Below are 18,594 nucleotides of genomic sequence, written 5' to 3' on the forward strand. Positions count from 1 at the left end.
GCAAAGTGCCGGGAAGCAAGTAGGAGCGCAGCGCGGGCCGACAGAAGGTAAGTAGACAGTTATTTTTTATTTTATTCTTTTTTTACAGATTTTTTAATGGTACCTGGGTGTGGAGGAGACTCTCCTCTCATCTACACCCGGGTACCATCTGCACATTGGAACGCGTGGATTACGCATCTACATATACAGTGATGCGTAATCCATGTGATCTAAAGCAAGTCAATGGCGGCGAAGACGCAGCACTTCTGCAAAATAATTGGTAGCGCTGCGTTTTTTTCCGCAGCGGAAATTTTCGCAGCATGTGCACAGCACATGCGGATTATCATTGGGGAACATTGCTGCCCTTCTACCATGCGTTTTTAATGCGTTTCAGCAGCTATAAAAACGCTGCGGAAACGCATTAAAAACGCATTGTGGGCACACAGCCTAAGGTTGTAAAGGAATAAGGGGTTCTCAGTTTTGGACTCAGGAGGAAATATTAGCGATGTACACAGGTGATTTGTTATTATTTTAATAAATGTAAAGGAAGATCTAAGGACAGATATTACATTGGTGAATGGATTTGGTATTTTTTCTGGATTGAAGATTAATTGGAATAAGTCAGATATCATTATTGGACAAGAATTTCCAAATTACAGATGGTGATATACTTATTATCCAAGAGGGCAACAGGTCATCTTCTCCTTCCAGCTTCAGGTAGGATGGTTCCATTGGGGTTGATATACCTTTGACCTCCGACATTTTAAACTGATTCAGAATCAAATTAATTTTTGCACTTTGGTTTAGAAGAAAACTTCCATCTTCCTCTCTCTGGATTTGGATTCCTAGATAATATGTCACACTTCCAAGGTCTTTTGATTCAAAGTGCTGATTCAGAATTTCAGTCATTTTTCCAATTTCTGCGTCGTCTTGATGAACAACAATCACGTCGTCCACATATAAGAGAATATACATCCACTTTCCATCTGTATATTTTGTCTTCCAACAAGACTTTATTCATCTTGGTGTTCCATGCTCTTGCTGATTGCTTAAGACCATAGAGAGATTTTTGTAGTTTGCAAACAAGATTCTCTTGACCTCTTTTTACATAACCTTCAGGTTGAGTCATGTATAAGTCCTCCTCAATGTCACCATTTAAAAAGGCAGTTTTTATATCCAAATGTCTGACATACATCTTTTGTACAGCAACTACAGCTAACAAAGCTCTGAACGTGGTCTGTTTAGTGACTGGAGCAAATGTAGCATCGTAATCTTCGCCATACTTTGGAGAATATCCTTTTGCGACCAACCTTGCTTTGAATCTGTGGACTTTACCTTCTGAGTCATATTTGGTTTTGAAGACCCACTTGCACTTGATTGCCTTTTTGCCCTGTGGTAGCTTGGTGAGTTTCCAAGTTTGGAGTTGATGAAGCGATTTGATTTCCTCATTAGCGGCATCGATCCACTTTGTTCTTTCATGGACAGGTAGTGCTTGCATTTCATCCCATGACTGCGGCTCTGACTCAGGTAGTGTCTTGACAATGTAGGATAGACGTTTAGCTGGTATACCTTTGCTTGATCTTGACGATCTCCTGATTTCAGATTCACCTGATTTTTCTGTTGTTCCTTCATTAGTTGAAGAATCCAGCCAGACCTCTACATCCTCCTTGTTGCTGTCTTGTAATTGTGACTTCAGCTGGACTACTGGCGTGATGTCACAAAACTTGGGTGATACAAAGTTCTCATCAATCACTACATCTCTACTTATTGTGATCTAGTTTGTTTCTGGGTGTAGAATCAAAATGCAGCAGCAGGGGTTTTAGAAATAACTACACAAAAAAATAAATGTAAACACAAGCAGGTGTAGTGCTATAGAAATGTAAAACTTAACATTTATTACCACTAGATAAAATATGTGCAAAATACAAGGACCTAAAAACACAGATGTACTGTCTGTGATATTAGATAGCCAAAATACTTCCATGTATTGTTGCGTCCAAAGATATAGATATATGTCATATAAGCATATTGTATCTCTGACGCAACCAAGAAAGTGTGGCAAAAAGAAAATGATGGAGCCTACGGGACACTATAACAACTTATTGTGTCTCAATATGTGAGAACGCAGAAACATTAACCCTATCAATGGTAACCATTTAACCTTGCTATATATAGAAATGGAACATCCTCACCAATTTTGATATCCGTTCCTGCTCTCAGACTTCAAGATAGCTCCATATGATGGGGGCAGACCAAGTCTCATAGGGTCACCAGCCCATCACAATATACCGCTCCCGACGCGTTTCTTTGCCTTAGCTAGTCATCAGGGGAAAAAAAGAGAAGACATGCGGTATGCACGCTGCCCACAATCGCGCAGCTCATTCACCAGACAGCGCCATTTGACACTCTGATAAGTCCTCTTTTAAATCCTAGTCGCGCTATACTCGCGATCGTGTCACTTCCGGTTCCGGTCAGCTGACATCCGGTATGTGGAACGCAGGTGCCGGGCGTGACACGCAAGCGTCACATCCGGTGTGCGCATCACAGACAAGGAAAAACCGCACACTACGGAGCGACGATTAAGGGGCACACAAGGTAACCAACTGACATCTTGTGTTGGATGGTGACATGAAGCCCTCCCATCCATAAGTACCCCAGGCCAGGGCAAATGTCCAAGTTATACAGTAGCTGACACCCATCCAGGCACATACCGTATGTACCGCGGTATATACTAACCGCGTATATTCTGCCCCAATGGTTCATGAGCTGGAAATACCTCATAGGTCAAAACCGCACAGTGGTGCCACGGCCCAGGTCGAGAGCGCACTTAAAGCCCAAACAAAAAATTATTATGAAAATAAAAATGGAAATAAAGGTGAAATTATGAAAAAAAAAAAAAAAAAAAGAGGAATATGAAGAAATATGAAGAAATATGAAGAAAATATCTTTGGATGCAACAATACATGGAAGTATTTTGGCTATCTAATATCACAGACAGTACATCTGTGTTTTTAGGTCCTTGTATTTTGCACATATTTTATCTGGGTGTAGAATCCTATAACCTTTCTGGGTTTCGCTGTAGCCTACCAGGATACCTTCCTTAGCGTGAGATTCCCACTTAGTTCGCTTTTCTTTGGGAACATGTACAAATGCTTTACTTCCGAATATTCTTATGTGATGTAGTTTTGGCTTTCTGCTATTCCATTGCTCAAATGGAGTTTTCTCTGTAGCTTTACCTGGTAGTCTGTTCTGAAGATAGCAAGCTGTCATGATTGCTTCACCCCAATATACTGTGGGCAGATTTGCATCAAATAACATGCTTCTTCCACTTTCACATAGTGTTCGGTTCCTTCTTTCCGCGACACCATTTTGCTCTGGGTTGTACGGTACAGTGGTCTGAAATAGGATTCCATTTTTCTTTAAAATGCTCTGTGTCTCATTACTTGTATATTCAGTCCCATTATCTGCACGTAGAATCTTTGACATTCTTCCAAATTTATTATATACTTCAGCTGGTATATTTCAAGTTTCTCTGGAACTTCCTTCTTGCTGTGAAGCAGGTGGACAACTGTATATCTTGAATGATCATCAATAAATGTGAGAAAATATCTCTTCTTCCCTGGGGTCAGAGTGCTCATTGGACCACAGACATCTGTGTGTATTAAATCTAGTGGCTGTGCTGTTGTTGTACTAATTCTCTTAGGAAAAGCTTTCCTAGACATTTTCCCTTTGATGCAGCTAGTACACTTCATTGTCTGGTTACATAGATCAATTGTAATATCCTCAGCTAGTTGCTTTTGGACTAACTTTCTTATTGCTTCTGGGTCTCTGTGTGCCAGACGCATATGCCACACATGAATACAGTTTTTATGCTCTTCTTGTTGCGCTGTATACACACACTCTTTGCATTTCAGCTGATAAAGTTCATCTGTGATGTTTCCCTCTACTAGTGTGTGACCTTCCTTTGAGATGATGCAGCTATCATGCTTAAATGTAACTTCATTTCCTTGTTTTGTGAGTTTCTTCACAGATAGTAGATTACTTTCAAGACTAGGCACATACAGCACATCCTTTACTGGGATCTTCCTGCTTTGTGTTGGTGAGATTTGACAATCAATATAACCATCTCCTATGCCTTCTGAAGTCATGTACTGACCATTAGCCATAATCAATTTCTCTGATTTACTTTGGTTAAGCTTAGAAAAGAAGTCTCTGTTATTAGTCATGTGACTAGCTGCTCCAGAGTCTATACACCATGCATGCTTTGATGTATTTGCACTGACAGTAAATGCAGTTTCAGTATTCACAGAATCATTTTCTCCAGATACAGCACTTTTAACCCTTTGATGACTGCTTTGCTTTTTCAGCTGATTCATTCTAGCTTTCCAGACTCTGCAGTCAGCTTTCAAATGTCCTGATTTCTTGCAAACAAAACATTCACGTGTTTCTTTTATGTGCTTCCTGTTATCAGTTAGGTTTTGTGTCTGTAAAGCAGATTCTGTGTTGCATGTCCTACTGTTTACACCTTCTGCCTTTCGCTTATATTCATTTATGAGCTTCCCCCTGACATAATCCAGTGTAAGCTCATCATCTGGACGCGCATCTAGTGCGGTTACAAGCGTATCATACCTCTCTGAAAGGCCACTAAGCAGTAATGCGGCCACATGAAAGTCCTTTAGATCTTCCCCAATGACTCTCAGGCGTTCTACAACTTCCAGAACACTTCTTAAGTAATCCTGCATATCCTGGCCTTTCTGTAGCTTAGACTGGTACAGCTTTCTCATGAGATAGAGCTTATTGCTTAAATTTATCCTCTCATGTACCTTTTGCAACTGCTCCCACATTTCCTTTGCAGTATTACATTTACACACATGCACAATCTGGTCATCATCTATACTGAGTGATATGGTACTTTGTGCTTTCTGATCCATCTCTGTCCACTCCTGTGGCACTGGGTCAGGTTTAGGCTCCTGTGTGTATTTCCACGTACCTTCTCTTATTAGCAGCATTTTCACTTTGAATTTCCAGGATTGATAATTCTGGTTAGTGAGACTTGGCACTGTAAATTTCATGGAGCTGCTGCTGGTGGCCATCTTTGCTTCTTCTCAGTTTGCTGTCTTTCTTTCTTTTCTTTCCTCTGTGTTCTGGGGATCTGTGACTCTGGGACTCTGGTACATCTGGGCCCATAACCTGTTAGCAGAGGATTAATCCGCGTGACATCCAGAGTTTAGAACACAGAATGTAGGTTTATTTATATCCAGCACAGGCACAGCATGATGTTACTGCAGCATGAGGAAATCAAATCAGATATATAACAACAACACAGGAAGAGAAGGAGGGGGCATCCTGTCTGTGGGAGTTTTTTTTTTTTTTTTTTTAACTAAACTTTGTTAACAACCTCACAATATGCACAACATATGAAACAGCACAGTAGTTGTTGCAATACACATACAGATTAATATGTATTATTCCAACACTTTCTCATCTCTGTCCTCCTCACCTGTCACCCATGTCAGCAAATAGCACACCCCTGAAGAAACCTTGCATGTCTCCACACTCACACACTCTCTAATTCTATTCTACCACTGACATCCATATCTTCACTCCACGACACAGACAGTGTCACTGCCTTCTACAATGCCACTCTAGCATAGCACCAGCTATTGACTCGGTTACCCCTCTCATGCATGACAGAGTGTGACAAATCAATAGACAAAACTGGCACAATAGCATCACTAAAAAGCTTTGGCAAGTGTCCAGGGTCGTGCAGGGCTGCTGCTAGGAATTTCGGTGCCCCATACTGGCAAAATTTTGGGGCCCCCTTGAAACTCCACCCAGGCTTCACCCCAGCTCCGCCTCCACTCCTCAAACCTTCCACAGTCCCACCGACCACTCTTGGAAAAACTCTACTTTCTGCCACACTGTGACCACACCACATATTACCACCACATAGTGACTGAATAATACCACATACAAGAGACAAATACTGTCACACCATGACCAGATCAAGTCTATGAGAGCATCGTTCAGGCTTTCAGACTTGCATTGAGAGATTGTGACATAGCTTCTGACTTCCAGTCAGTCAGAAGCTGCGTTCACAAGATGGCGCCGCAAGACCGAAGCAGTGCTGAAAATTGATGAAGACGCCAGAAGATGAGTATGACTTATGTTTAAAGGGACTCTGTCAGCACAGGATGACTGTTCAAATAAAGTCCCACCACTCGGTACTTCACGGCAGAGCCAACCCTTTAAATTCACCTGCCCACCTGTTTGTTCTCCCTCTATCTCCACACCCCCCCTTCTGGCTGGGAGTCTGCATTTCACATCCTTGAAGCCAAGTGATTGCCATTCCTGGCTCTGACACCAGCGAATCCTCACAGTGCTTACGATGTGTGGATTCACAAGTCTTCAGTCAGTGACACAGAGGGACTGCTGGCTTGTGGATTTAGACTGGACAACCCCTTTAAGGCTCCTTCAGCCATCAGTGAATATCGGTCTGTGCTCGGACCGCAATGCATGGACTTGCCGCGGGTCTCCTGACCTCAACTCAGCAGCCTCACAGCATGTATGAGCATGCGGGTCAGCATGATTGGTGCCCAGTCCAAGCACTGCAGACTGAGAGCAGAACGATTTCTCACTTCCAGTATTTACACTGTCATAATAATAAAGATGTTTCCCAATCATATACAGTGCATTGTGAAAGTATTTGGCCCCCTTGAACTTTTCTACCTTTTGCCACATTTCTGGCTTCAAACATAAAGATATAAAATTCAATTTTTTTGGAAAGAATCAACAACAAGTGGGACACAATCGTGAAGTGGAACGAAATTTATTGGATATTTTAAACTTTTTTAACAAATTAAAAACTGAAAAGTGGGGCGTGCAATATTATTCGGCCCCTTTACTTTCAGTGCAGCAAACTCAGTCCAGAAGTTCAGTGAGGATCTCTGAATGATCCAATGTTGTCCTAAATGACTGGTAATGATAAATAGAATCCACCTTTGTGTAATCAAGTCTCCGTATAAATGCACCTGCTCTGTGATAGTCTCAGGGTTCTGTTTCAAGTGCAGAGAGCATCATGAAGACCAAGGATCACACCAGGCAGGTCCGAGATACTGTTGTGGTGAAGTTTAAAGCCGGATTTGGATACAAAAAGATTTCCCAAGTTTTTAACATCTCGAGGAGCACTGTACAAGCGATCATATTGAAATGGAAGGATTATCAGACCACTGCAAATCTATCAAGACCCAGCCGTCCCTCTAAACTTTCATCTCGAACAAGGAGAAGACTGATCAGAGATGCAGCCAAAAGGCCCATGATCACTCTGGTTGAACTGCAGAGATCTACAGCTGAGGTGGGAGAGTCTGTCCATAGGACAACAATCAGTCATACACTGCACAAATCTGGCCTTTATGGAAGAGTGGCAAGAAGAAAGCCATTTTTCAAAGATATCCATAAAAAGTCTCATTTGAAGTTTGCCACTAGCCACCTGGGAGACACACCAAACATGTGGAATAAGGTGCTCTGGTCAGATGAAACCATTATCAAACTTTTTGGCCACAATGCAAAACGATATCTTTGGCGTAAAAGCAACACAGCTCATCACCCTCAAAACACTATCCCCACTGTCAAACATGGTGGTGGCAGCATCATGGTTTGGGCCTGCTTTTCTTCAGCAGGGACAGGGAAGATGGTTAATATTGATGGGAAGATGGACGGAGCCAAATACAGGACCATTCTGGAAGAAAACCTGTTGGAGTCTGCAAAAGACCTGAGACTGGGACGGAGATTTATCTTCCAACAAGACAATGATCCCAAACATAAAGCAAAATCTACAATAAAATGGTTCAAAAATAAACGTATCCAGGTGTTAGAATGGCAAAGTCAAAGTCCAGACCTGAACCAAATCGAGAATCTGTGGAAAGAGCTGAAAACTGCTGTTCACAAACGCCCTCCATCCAACCTCAATGAGCTCGAACTGTTTTGCAAGGAAGAATGGGCAAGAATTTCAGCCTCTCGATGTGCAAAGCTGATAGTGACATACCCCAAGCGACTTTCAGCTGTAATCGCAGCAAAAGATGGCGATTATTAACTCAAGAGGGCCGAATAATATTGCACGCCCCACTTTTCAGTTTTTAATTTGTTAAAAAAGTTTAACATTTTCAATAAATTTCGTTCCACTTCACGATTGTGTCCCACTTGTTGTTGATTCTTTCCAAAAAATTTGAATTTTATATCTTTATGTTTGAAGCCAGAAATGTGGCAAAAGGTAGAAAAGTTCAAGGGGGCCAAATACTTTCACAATGCACTGTATATGATTGGGAAACATCTTTATTATTATGACAGTGTAAATACTGGAAGTGAGAAATCGTTCTGCTCTCAGTCTGCAGTGCTTGGACTGGGCACCAATCATGCTGACCCGCATCCTCATACATGCTGTGAGGCTGCTGAGTTGAGGTCAGGAGACCCGCGGCAAGTCCATGCATTGCGGTCCGAGCACAGACCGATATTCACTGATGGCTGAAGGAGCCTTAAAGGGGTTGTCCAGTCTAAATCCACAAGCCAGCAGTCCCACAGTTTTTAATTTGTTAAAAAAGTTTAACATTTCCAATAAATTTCGTTCCACTTCACGATTGTGTCCCACTTGTTTTTGATTCTTCCCCCAAAAATAGAATTTTATATCTTTATGTTTGAAGCCAGAAATGTGGCAAAAGTTAGAAAAGTTCAAGGGGACCAAATACTTTCACAATGCACTGTATACACTTATATCAATCATTCCCTCCCCTCCCCCCTTTCAGGAGCAGAGGGAATGATTGTATCATATAATCATGTACTGAGATGGTGGACAAATTAATACATGAACTTAAAGGGGTTTTCCCACGAACAAAAGTTAATTTTAATCAATAGATCTTTGAATAATGTAATGGCTGTGTCTGACCGTGTACAGAACACGGTCTGATCATACCATGACGCGCCCTCTGGGCCGTGGGGTACCCGGTGCCGGGCCGGTAAATGCTGGGGGATGTCACAGTAGCGGTGACCCGGTCCGTGACCCAGGGGTTATTGATAGGGGATTTATGGTGATTGTATAAAGTTTGTGACGCCACCTGTGGTATGCGGCTAGGGGAGCCGCCGCTGCGGAGCAGGTCCTCTGGAGCTGATGTTACTGCAGCAGGGATAGTGTGGCTCTCCACAGGTAGAACTTAGCTCCAGGGCAGTGTAGATGTTATGGGTCATGCTGGACGTTGTAGTGCAGGGGTTGATGGCGCAGCAATAATCCACAACTCAATGGCGGTTTCCTCTTATCTTTACTGGTGGTGATTAGACAAGCCGGGACTAGGGTGCTGGCTAGAAGTGGAAGTCCGGGCATCCTGGAAGCAAGTAAAGAATCCTCCTTGCCAGGTGAAATTGGAGGCCTTCCCTTTACACTAAACTCTTTGGCCCTGCTGCTTGTAGCTGTGCGCGGCCCTCGTCCCTGAGTGCAACGTTTCTGTGCTCACTCGTATGGCAGGCAGCTCGGGCCTTGCTGGTGCGTCGCTCTCACGTGGCGGTGCTGAACCCTGCGGTGCTGCTGAGCCTTTGGGCGTCTGATGGGGCCAGGAGACCTGCAGTCTCCTGCCCTCCGGTTTCTACTGCTGGGCCTTCGGTGCCCCACAGCCTCGGACTCCGGTGTCCGGTTCTTCTGTGCTGGTTCTTCTGGGGTGAGCTGCCGCGCAGCTCCAGTCCCCAGCTCCTCTCTCCTCGATGTCCTGACTTCAACTCCTCACACACTAAGTCTCACTAACCACGCCCCCAGATCCCAGTTGCCAAGGGGAGGGACTCCCCTTGCTGGTCTGGAGCCAGGAAAGTGTTGCATGCTTAGTAAAACCTGATTAGGGGACTCCTGCTTGCTTCCAGGCATGGCATCAACTCTTGTGAGGGAGGCAATGCCACTGTGGCAACCTGACCCCTGGGGTGCCACAACCACATCTCATGCTAAGGGGAGGAAACAAAAGAGTATACAGACATTTCAGCATGGGATCCCAACTGTTTCTTTCTTTGAAGTAAAACATTGTTTAAAAACAGGCAGTGAAATGTTTTACCTCACAGAAAGAATCAGCTGTGATCCCCTGCTGTAATGTCTGTATATTCTTTTTCTTCCTCCCCTGCCCAGGAGATGTGGTATGATCAGACCATGTTCCTGCACGGTCAGACACAGCCATTACACAGTACACAGCAGGGGCACATGTATAAGATTATCTCAGCACAGGAACATTTTATTTAAACACATCCAATTGTGGAAGTTATTATTATTCCAAGGTCTATTGATCACCCTATTTGTCAACTACTCTTGTTCCTCCTACCTGTCCACAGAGGTTGGCATCATCTTGATATGCAATTGGCATATCCTTGTCGACTAGCCCTGGTCGTCCTCGCCACCGCCTCCTCAGCCTCTCGCTGCCGGTCGCAGCCTTCCCTCAGCACCAGCCTCACCCTGCCGGACGCAGCCTCCCCTCAGAAACAGGCCCCCCTCAGCACCAGCAACAGCCTCAACTCAGAACCACCAGCAGCCTCCCCTCAATACCAGCAGCAGCCTCCCCCCAGCAGCAGCCTCCCCTCACCACCACCAGCAGACTCCCCTCACCACCACTTGCAGCCTCCTCTCACCACCGCCAGCCGCCTCCCCTCATCACCACCAGCCTCCCCTCATCACAACCACCAGCAGCCTCCCCTCATCACCAGCCTCCCCTCATCACCAGCAGCAGCCTCCCCATCAGCCTCCCCTCAGCACCAGCAGTAGCCTCTCCTCGGCACCAGCCACCACTCAGCACCAACCTCCTCTCATCACCAGCAGCAGCCTCCCCTCATCACCAGCAGCAACCTCCCCTCATCACCAGCAGCCTCGCCTCACCACCACCAGTAGTCTCCCCTCACCAACATCAGCAGCCTTCCCTCACCACCTCAGCAGCCTCTCCTCAGCACCAGCAGCTGCCTCCCCTCAGCAGCTGCAGCAGCAGCCTCCCCTCATCACCAGCAGCAACCTCCCCTCTCCACCACCAGCCTTCCCTCACCTCCAGCCTCCTCTCACCACCAGCAACAGCCTCCCCTCAGCACCAGCAGCAGCCTCCCCTCAGCACCAGCATCAGCCTCACCACAAGCCTCCCCTCAGCACCAGCAGCCTCTCCTCTGCACCAGCAGCAGCCTCTCCTCGGTACCAGCAGCAGCCTCCCCTCGACACCAGCACCAGCCTCCCCTCGGCACCAGCACCAGCCTCTCCTCGGCACAAGCAGCAGCCTCCCCTCGGAACCAGCACCAGCCTCCCATCGGCACCAGCACCAGCCTCCTCCCAGCAGCAGTTTCCCCTTGGCACCAGTAGCAGCCTCCCCTCAGCACCAGCAGCAACCTCCACACAAGCCTCCCCTCAGCACCAGCAGCCTCTACTCAGCACCAGCACCAGCCTCCCCTCAGCACAAGCCTCCCCTCAGCACCAGCAGCCTCTCCTTAGCACCAGCAGCAGCCTACCCTTGGCACCAGCACCAGCCTCCCCTCAGCACAAGCCTCCCCTCAGCACCAGCAGCCTCTCCTCAGCACCAGCAGCAGCCTCCCCTTGGCAACAGCACCAGCCTCCCCTCAGCACCAGCAGCAGCTTCTCCTCAGCACCAGCAGCAGCCTCCCCTCAGAACCAGCAGCAGCCTCCCCTCACCACCAGCAGCAGCAGCCTCCCCTTGGCAATAGCACCAGCCTCCCCTCAGCACCAGCCTCCCCTCAGCACCAGCAGCAGCTTCTCCTCAGCACCAGCAGCAGCCTCCCCTCAGAACCAGCAGCAGCCTCCCCTCACCACCAGAAGCAGCAGCCTCCCCTCATCACCATTAGCAGGCCCCCCCACCGTCATCAGCAGGCCCCCCCACCACAATCAGCAGGCCCCCGCATCACCAGCAGCAGGCCGCCCATCACTAGCAGCAGGTCCTGCCATCACCAGGCCCCCCACAACCATCAGCAGGCCCCGCATAACCATCAGCAGGCCCCCTCATCACCATCAGCAGGCCCCTCTGAGCACCACCAGGCCCCACTCACCACCAAACTCAGCAGCAGCTTCCTCCTCCTGCTACTCACACACTAGCCACCGCCTCCGAGACATGCTGCTCTGCTCAGGAATGAAGATGAGCATGCAGTGTGTCAGGAGATTGGAGTCAGGACCATGATGCACCTGGCCGCTGCTTAAAGGTAAAGCACCCATTTCCGTCTGCCGGGTTCATCGGGCATTTAACTGTTACCCCTGAGGCCCGGTAAGAAGAAGCAAAGAGAGGGGCCCCGGGCTGCCAGTGTGCCTGCCCCCCCTTCTTGCTTCTTTTCACCGGGCCCCATACAGTAGTAAGGGTAGTAATGCCCTGATGGCGGCCCTGGGGTCATGGAGCGGCATTGGAAGAAAACACATTTGCAAGATGACTTCTCGGCATTCAAACAAGCAACACTCGCTTTCAAATCAGCCCTTACCTCTGCTAAACAGGCTTACTTCACAACCCTCGTATCTTCCTTATCCAGGGTCACACTGGGGTGTCTGGGGCCCACAGGGGAAATTGACCCTAGGGGCCCACCCTACAGCTATATGCACATACTTGTTAGCCGTTATCCCTGTTATTGTTAGAACCTTGCTGTTAGGTTTTTTTTTCCTTTGCTGGTCACATGACCTTGTTGGCCTATTTAATCCTGCTCCGCCCTTCTGGCTTTGCTGGACTTCATTGTATATCTACTTTCTAGCTAGCCTGTGCTCTGTATCTAACTCTGTTAGTTTGCTTGGTCTACGGACCTCTATGTTCTATCTATTTTGTTTGTTCGTCTGTCTGCTACTATTTCTGTTAGGAGGTGTCCCATATTCCTCCCAGTCCTTAGTACTTGTAGGGATTCCCTCCCCACATCTATAGGTCTCCGTACAGACTAGATTAGGACTTTAGCAGGTCTGATCGCAGGATCAGGTTCCCTGTTACATCGTAGGGATTCAGCTGAGTCCTATAGTAGGGACAGATCTCCTCTCTTTCCTTAGCTTTGGTAGCAGAACATAACAGTAAGTCCAGCCTGCAAATTCTCTAAGGAAAGAGTTTTTTTTTTTGTTCCATCATGGTGTCGGTTCAGGATTTGGCTAAACACCTGCAGGGACTCTCTCTGGAAGTGGCCGAGCTCCGTCAGCACGTGAGTAACTGTCCTGGAGCATATTTCTTGGAGCCTAAGGTATGTTTGCCGGATTTATTTTTTGGTGAACATCGAGAATTTTTTTCATTTAAAAATGCTTGCTTATTGTATTTTCGTTTGAGACCCAAGTCCTCTGGGGATGAATCCCAGCGCGTAGGGTTCATAATGTCACTTTTGCGCAAAGAGCCTCAGGAGTGGGCCTTTTCTTTGCAACCTAGTGATACATGCTTCAGATCAGTGGATAGTTTTTTTTCTGCTTTAGGACTATTATATGATGATCCTGACCGTGTGGCATCAGCTGAGACTGAGTTGAGACGTTTAAAACAAGGATCAGGTAATGTGGAAAAATATTGTACTCATTTTCGTCGTTGGTCCACTCAAACAGGGTGGAACGATTCTGCTCTGAAAAGTCTATTTCTTGCTGGGCTCAGTGAAAGGGTTAAAGACCTGCTAATTGCTTATCCTACACCTGAGGATTTGCAACAGGCTATGCAATTAGCTATACGGGTGGATAGAAGACTGCGTGCTAGGGTTAATGAGAGCAAATCCTCTGCTATGTCAGTTTCTGGTTATGATAATGTGTGTACTAACAGTGGTGAACCGATGGAGATTGGATCGGTGGCACCTCGCTCTCAAGAAAAAGACCGTCGTTTTTCGGAAGGCTTGTGTTTCTATTGCGGAAAATCTGGTCATTTGATTAAAGGCTGTGAGCTTCGTATGAAGAAAGAAAAAAAAATGGTCAGTCACGCCCGTATTGCCTGTTTAAATTCCAAGGGTATATTTTTAGCTGTTTCCACGATTGCTCAGGAAAAATTAATGGAATTTCGGGTGTTTGTTGATTGCGGGTCTACACTGAATGTAATTGATGGGGGATTCGTGGAAAAACTCAATTTAAAACCTGAACCTTTATCATCCCCCATTGCTGTGGTTTCTGTGGATGGCTCCCCTTTGAAGAATATTACTCTCAAGGTCAGTGAATTTCCTCTCACTATTAATGGTGTTCACCATGAGAAATTGGATTTGGTAGTGTTGAATAACTTGCCTTCTCCAGTAATATTGGGTTTGCCCTGGTTAAAATTTCACAATCCTGTACTGGATTGGTCTACCAGTGAAATTAAATCCTGGAGCCATAAATGTTATGACAAGTGTTGTAACGGGCGTATTGCAGCTTTGGATAGGGGAGAATTGCCTGTTCCTATTCAGGATTTTTGGAGACTTTTTTCTGAGAAAGAATCGCAGGTTTTGCCTCCCCATAGAGACTATGATTGTTCTATTGAATTTGTCCCTGGAGCGACTCTTCCTAAAAGTCGTTTATTTAACCTTACTATTCCTGAGAGGAAGGCTTTGGAGGAATACATACAGACAAGTTTGGCCGCCGGTCACATTAGGCCCTCTAAGTCTCCTGTGGCGGTTGGATATTTTTTTGTAAAAAAAAAGGACGGCGGTTTACGTCCTTGTCTGGATTTTCGTGAGATTAACAAAATTACGGTACGCAATCCTTACCCACTGCCATTGATTCCTGATCTGTTTAACCAGTTATTGGGGGCCAAGTGGTTCTCTAAAATTGACCTTAAGGGGGCATACAATCTGTTGCGCATGAAGGAGGGTGATGAATGGAAGACTGCTTTTAACACTCCTGTGGGTCATTTTGAGAATCTGGTTATGCCTTTTGGTCTTACTAATGCTCCTGCATTTTTTCAGAATCTGATTAATGACATCCTTAGACCTTTGATCGGTAAAAATGTGGTTGTGTATTTGGATGACATTTTGATTTATTCGCCAGATCTGGAGTCTCATTGGCGGAGCGTGCGTGAGGTATTACAGTTATTAATGGACAATTCGCTTTTTGCTAAGCTGGAGAAATGTGAGTTCGCTGTACAGAGAATTAGTTTTTTGGGCTACATTATCTCCAGCAAAGGTTTTGAGATGGATCCGGTTAAGGTTCAGGCTGTGCAGGAATGGCCTAGGCCTATTGGTTTGAAATCGATACAGAGGTTTTTGGGTTTCGCCAATTACTATAGAAAATTCATAAAAAATTTTTCTAGTATTGTCAAACCTCTGACTGATCTCACCAGGAAAGGTGCTGATGCGGTTCAGTGGTCTTCTGAGGCCATTGAAGCTTTTGTGTATCTCAAGGAGAGGTTCACCTCTGCTCCCATCCTTATGCAGCCTGATGTTACTAGGCCGTTTTTGGTTGAGGTTGATGCTTCCTCTGTGGGGGTTGGCGCAGTATTGTCTCAGGATAACGGGGATGGATTACATCCCTGTGCCTTTTTTTCAAAAAAATTTTCGGAGACTGAATTGAATTACGATATTGGTAATCGGGAATTATTGGCTATTAAACTCGCATTTGAACACTGGCGCCACTTCTTGGAAGGTGCGGAATTTCCCGTTCAGGTTCTTACGGATCATAAAAATCTGATATATCTTGATGCTGCCAAGCGCCTGAATGCCCGTCAGGCTAGGTGGGCACTGTTTTTCTCGCGGTTTAATTTCTCCGTTACTTACATCCCTGGTACTAAGAATGTTAAGGCGGATGCCTTGTCTCGCAGTTTTTCTCCCATAGTCGGTGCTGAGAAAGAGGAAAACATTTTACAAGAAGGTGTTGTGATAGCTGCTTTAGACTCCGTTTTGGAAGATGAGATTCTTAAAGCTCAGGAGAATGCCCCATCTAACACTCCTCATGGGAGGTTGTTTGTGCCTGGGACCTTTAGGAGAGATTTGTTTGTTGAGTGTCACGAATCTCGGTTGGCAGGTCATCCCGGAATCTCTGAGACCAAGAGACTGGTGGGTCGCAGTTTTTGGTGGCCTGGATGGCAGAAAGAAGTCATTAAGTGGGTGCGCCAATGTACTATATGTGCTAGATCTAAGTCCTCACATACTCCTGCTGCGGGGTTGCTTTGTCCTTTGGAGGTCCCCAGTGCTCCTTGGACACATTTGGCTATGGACTTTATAACTGACCTTCCCCCCTCTGAGGGTTTTACTGTCATCTGGGTGGTCGTGGACCGTTTTAGCAAGATGTGTCACTTGGTTCCCTTCGTCAAACTGCCCTGCGCTAAAACTCTCGCTAAGGCCTTTGTCAAGGAAATTGTCAGACTTCATGGCGTTCCTACTGACATTGTTTCTGATAGGGGTCCTCAGTTCGTGGCTCGTTTTTGGCGTGCCTTTTGTGACAGGTTGGGAATTCATTTGTCGTTTTCGTCCGGATATCATCCTGAATCTAATGGCCAGACAGAAAGGAAAAACCAGGATGTTGAGCAGTTCTTGCGTTGTTTTGTGGCAGACAATCAAGAGGGGTGGTCTGAGTTTCTGCCACTTGCCGAATTTGCTCTGAACAATCATACATCTTCTTCTGCTGGTTGTTCGCCTTTTTTTTGTTGTTCTGGGAGACATCCGTCGTTTGGGTCGTTCTCCAAGTTGGGATCTGCCGTGCCTGAGGAGGAGAATTTTTCCGGTGATTTGGAAAGAGTTTGGACGGATGTGCGTGGTAATCTTCAGGAGGCCAACAGAAAATCTAAAGACTACTTTGATAGGAAACGACAGGAGGTTTTGTTCGCTGTTGGTGACATGGTTTGGTTGTCCTCTAGGAATCTGCGGTTGAGGATTCCTTCTAAGAAATTGGGTCCCAAGTTTGTAGGGCCCTTTAAGGTGCTTCAGGTTGTCAACCAATCTGCTGTTAGGTTGGAGGTTCCTACCTCCTGGAGAATTAATCCGGTCTTTCATGTCTCTCTGTTAAAAAAAGCTGTTGTGTCGGATGGTGACGCCTCTGCCTCTGTTCCTCCGGTGGTGGAGGACGGGGAATATGAAATTTCTCGCATCCTTGACTCTAGACGGTATAGAGGTAGTTTGCAGTATCTTGTGGCCTGGAAAGGTTTCGGACCCGAGGATAACTCTTGGGTGAGGTCAGATGATGTTTCCGCGTCCAGACTTATCAGAGCGTTTCACAGGAGATTTCCTGATAAGCCTGGTCCTAGGGGATCCGGAGGATCCTCTTAGAAGGGGGGGTACTGTTAGAACCTTGCTGTTAGGTTTTTTTTCCTTTGCTGGTCACATGACCTTGTTGGCCTATTTAATCCTGCTCCGCCCTTCTGGCTTTGCTGGACTTCATTGTATATCTACTTTCTAGCTAGCCTGTGCTCTGTATCTAACTCTGTTAGTTTGCTTGGTCTACGGACCTCTATGTTCTATCTATTTTGTTTGTTCGTCTGTCTGCTACTATTTCTGTTAGGAGGTGTCCCATATTCCTCCCAGTCCTTAGTACTTGTAGGGATTCCCTCCCCACATCTATAGGTCTCCATACAGACTAGATTAGGACTTTAGCAGGTCTGATCGCAGGATCAGGTTCCCTGTTACATCGTAGGGATTAAGCTGAGTCCTATAGTAGGGACAGATCTCCTCTCTTTCCTTAGCTTTGGTAGCAGAACATAACAGTTATAGTGGAGCGTCGACTGTAAATCACAGGCGGCTCCTGCACATCTACTGTGCGCCACCATAACTGGGATGTACAATTACTGTAGTCTTGACAAAGAACGCATCTTTAGCGTTCGAAACGCGTTGCCCTGGCTACACTATGTGACTATGGAATCTGTTTTTAAAGAGCTTTTGTCACAATAAAGAAACCTATTTTTTGAACTATTCATGAAGCTGGTAATCCTTTCTCCTTATGCATTGCAAACCGCACTGATTGAAAGAATGGGGAACTTTTATCCCTGACAGGACACTTTTATCCCCATTTTAAAATGGAGCGGCATGTGGTATGTCTGACCGTAGCTCCATTCATCCTCTTTGGGGGCTTCCAGAAAAAGCCAAGTGCAGCCCCTTAGGGAATAAATGGATCAGTGGTCGAGTCGTACTTGCCGCTCCATACTAATGGGGATAAAGGTTGCACATTCTCCAGGTCACAGCATTCAATAACTTATTTATCCTTTGGCCACGTACACACGATCAGCATTTGGTCAGTATTTTACATCAGTATTTGTGAGGAACAATCAGAGGAAAAGTAAAGTAGAAAGATGTCACCACTTCTGCATTTTTCACCCACTCCTGGTTTTGTCTTACAAATACTGATGTAAAATACTGACCATATGCTGAACATGTGAACATGGCCTTAGGAGAGGTGATTACTTGTTTTCACCGTAGAACCCCTGTAAGTGCATATTTGCTACTGTGCAATAGCCACAGGACAGGGAGGCGTTAAACATCCAAGTATTTAATCTCCATTGGAAATCAAGAATCTTCCCCTTATTGATATCAAAGGGAACAAGTGACCTCCATACACAACACAATCCACTATACCAAGACCAATACCACCACATACAAGAGATAAATACCGCCACACCATGACCAGACCACATATTGACCAAATACCACATACAGGCAATTAATACAGTCACACCATGACCAGACCACATATTACCTCCACATAGTGACTGAATAATACTGTCACAC

Source organism: Phyllobates terribilis, unplaced genomic scaffold (genome assembly GCF_046119375.1).
Source record: "Phyllobates terribilis strain yellow unplaced genomic scaffold, ASM4611937v1 Scaffold_238__1_contigs__length_3037890, whole genome shotgun sequence".
In the NCBI taxonomy this organism is placed as follows: domain Eukaryota; kingdom Metazoa; phylum Chordata; class Amphibia; order Anura; family Dendrobatidae; genus Phyllobates; species Phyllobates terribilis.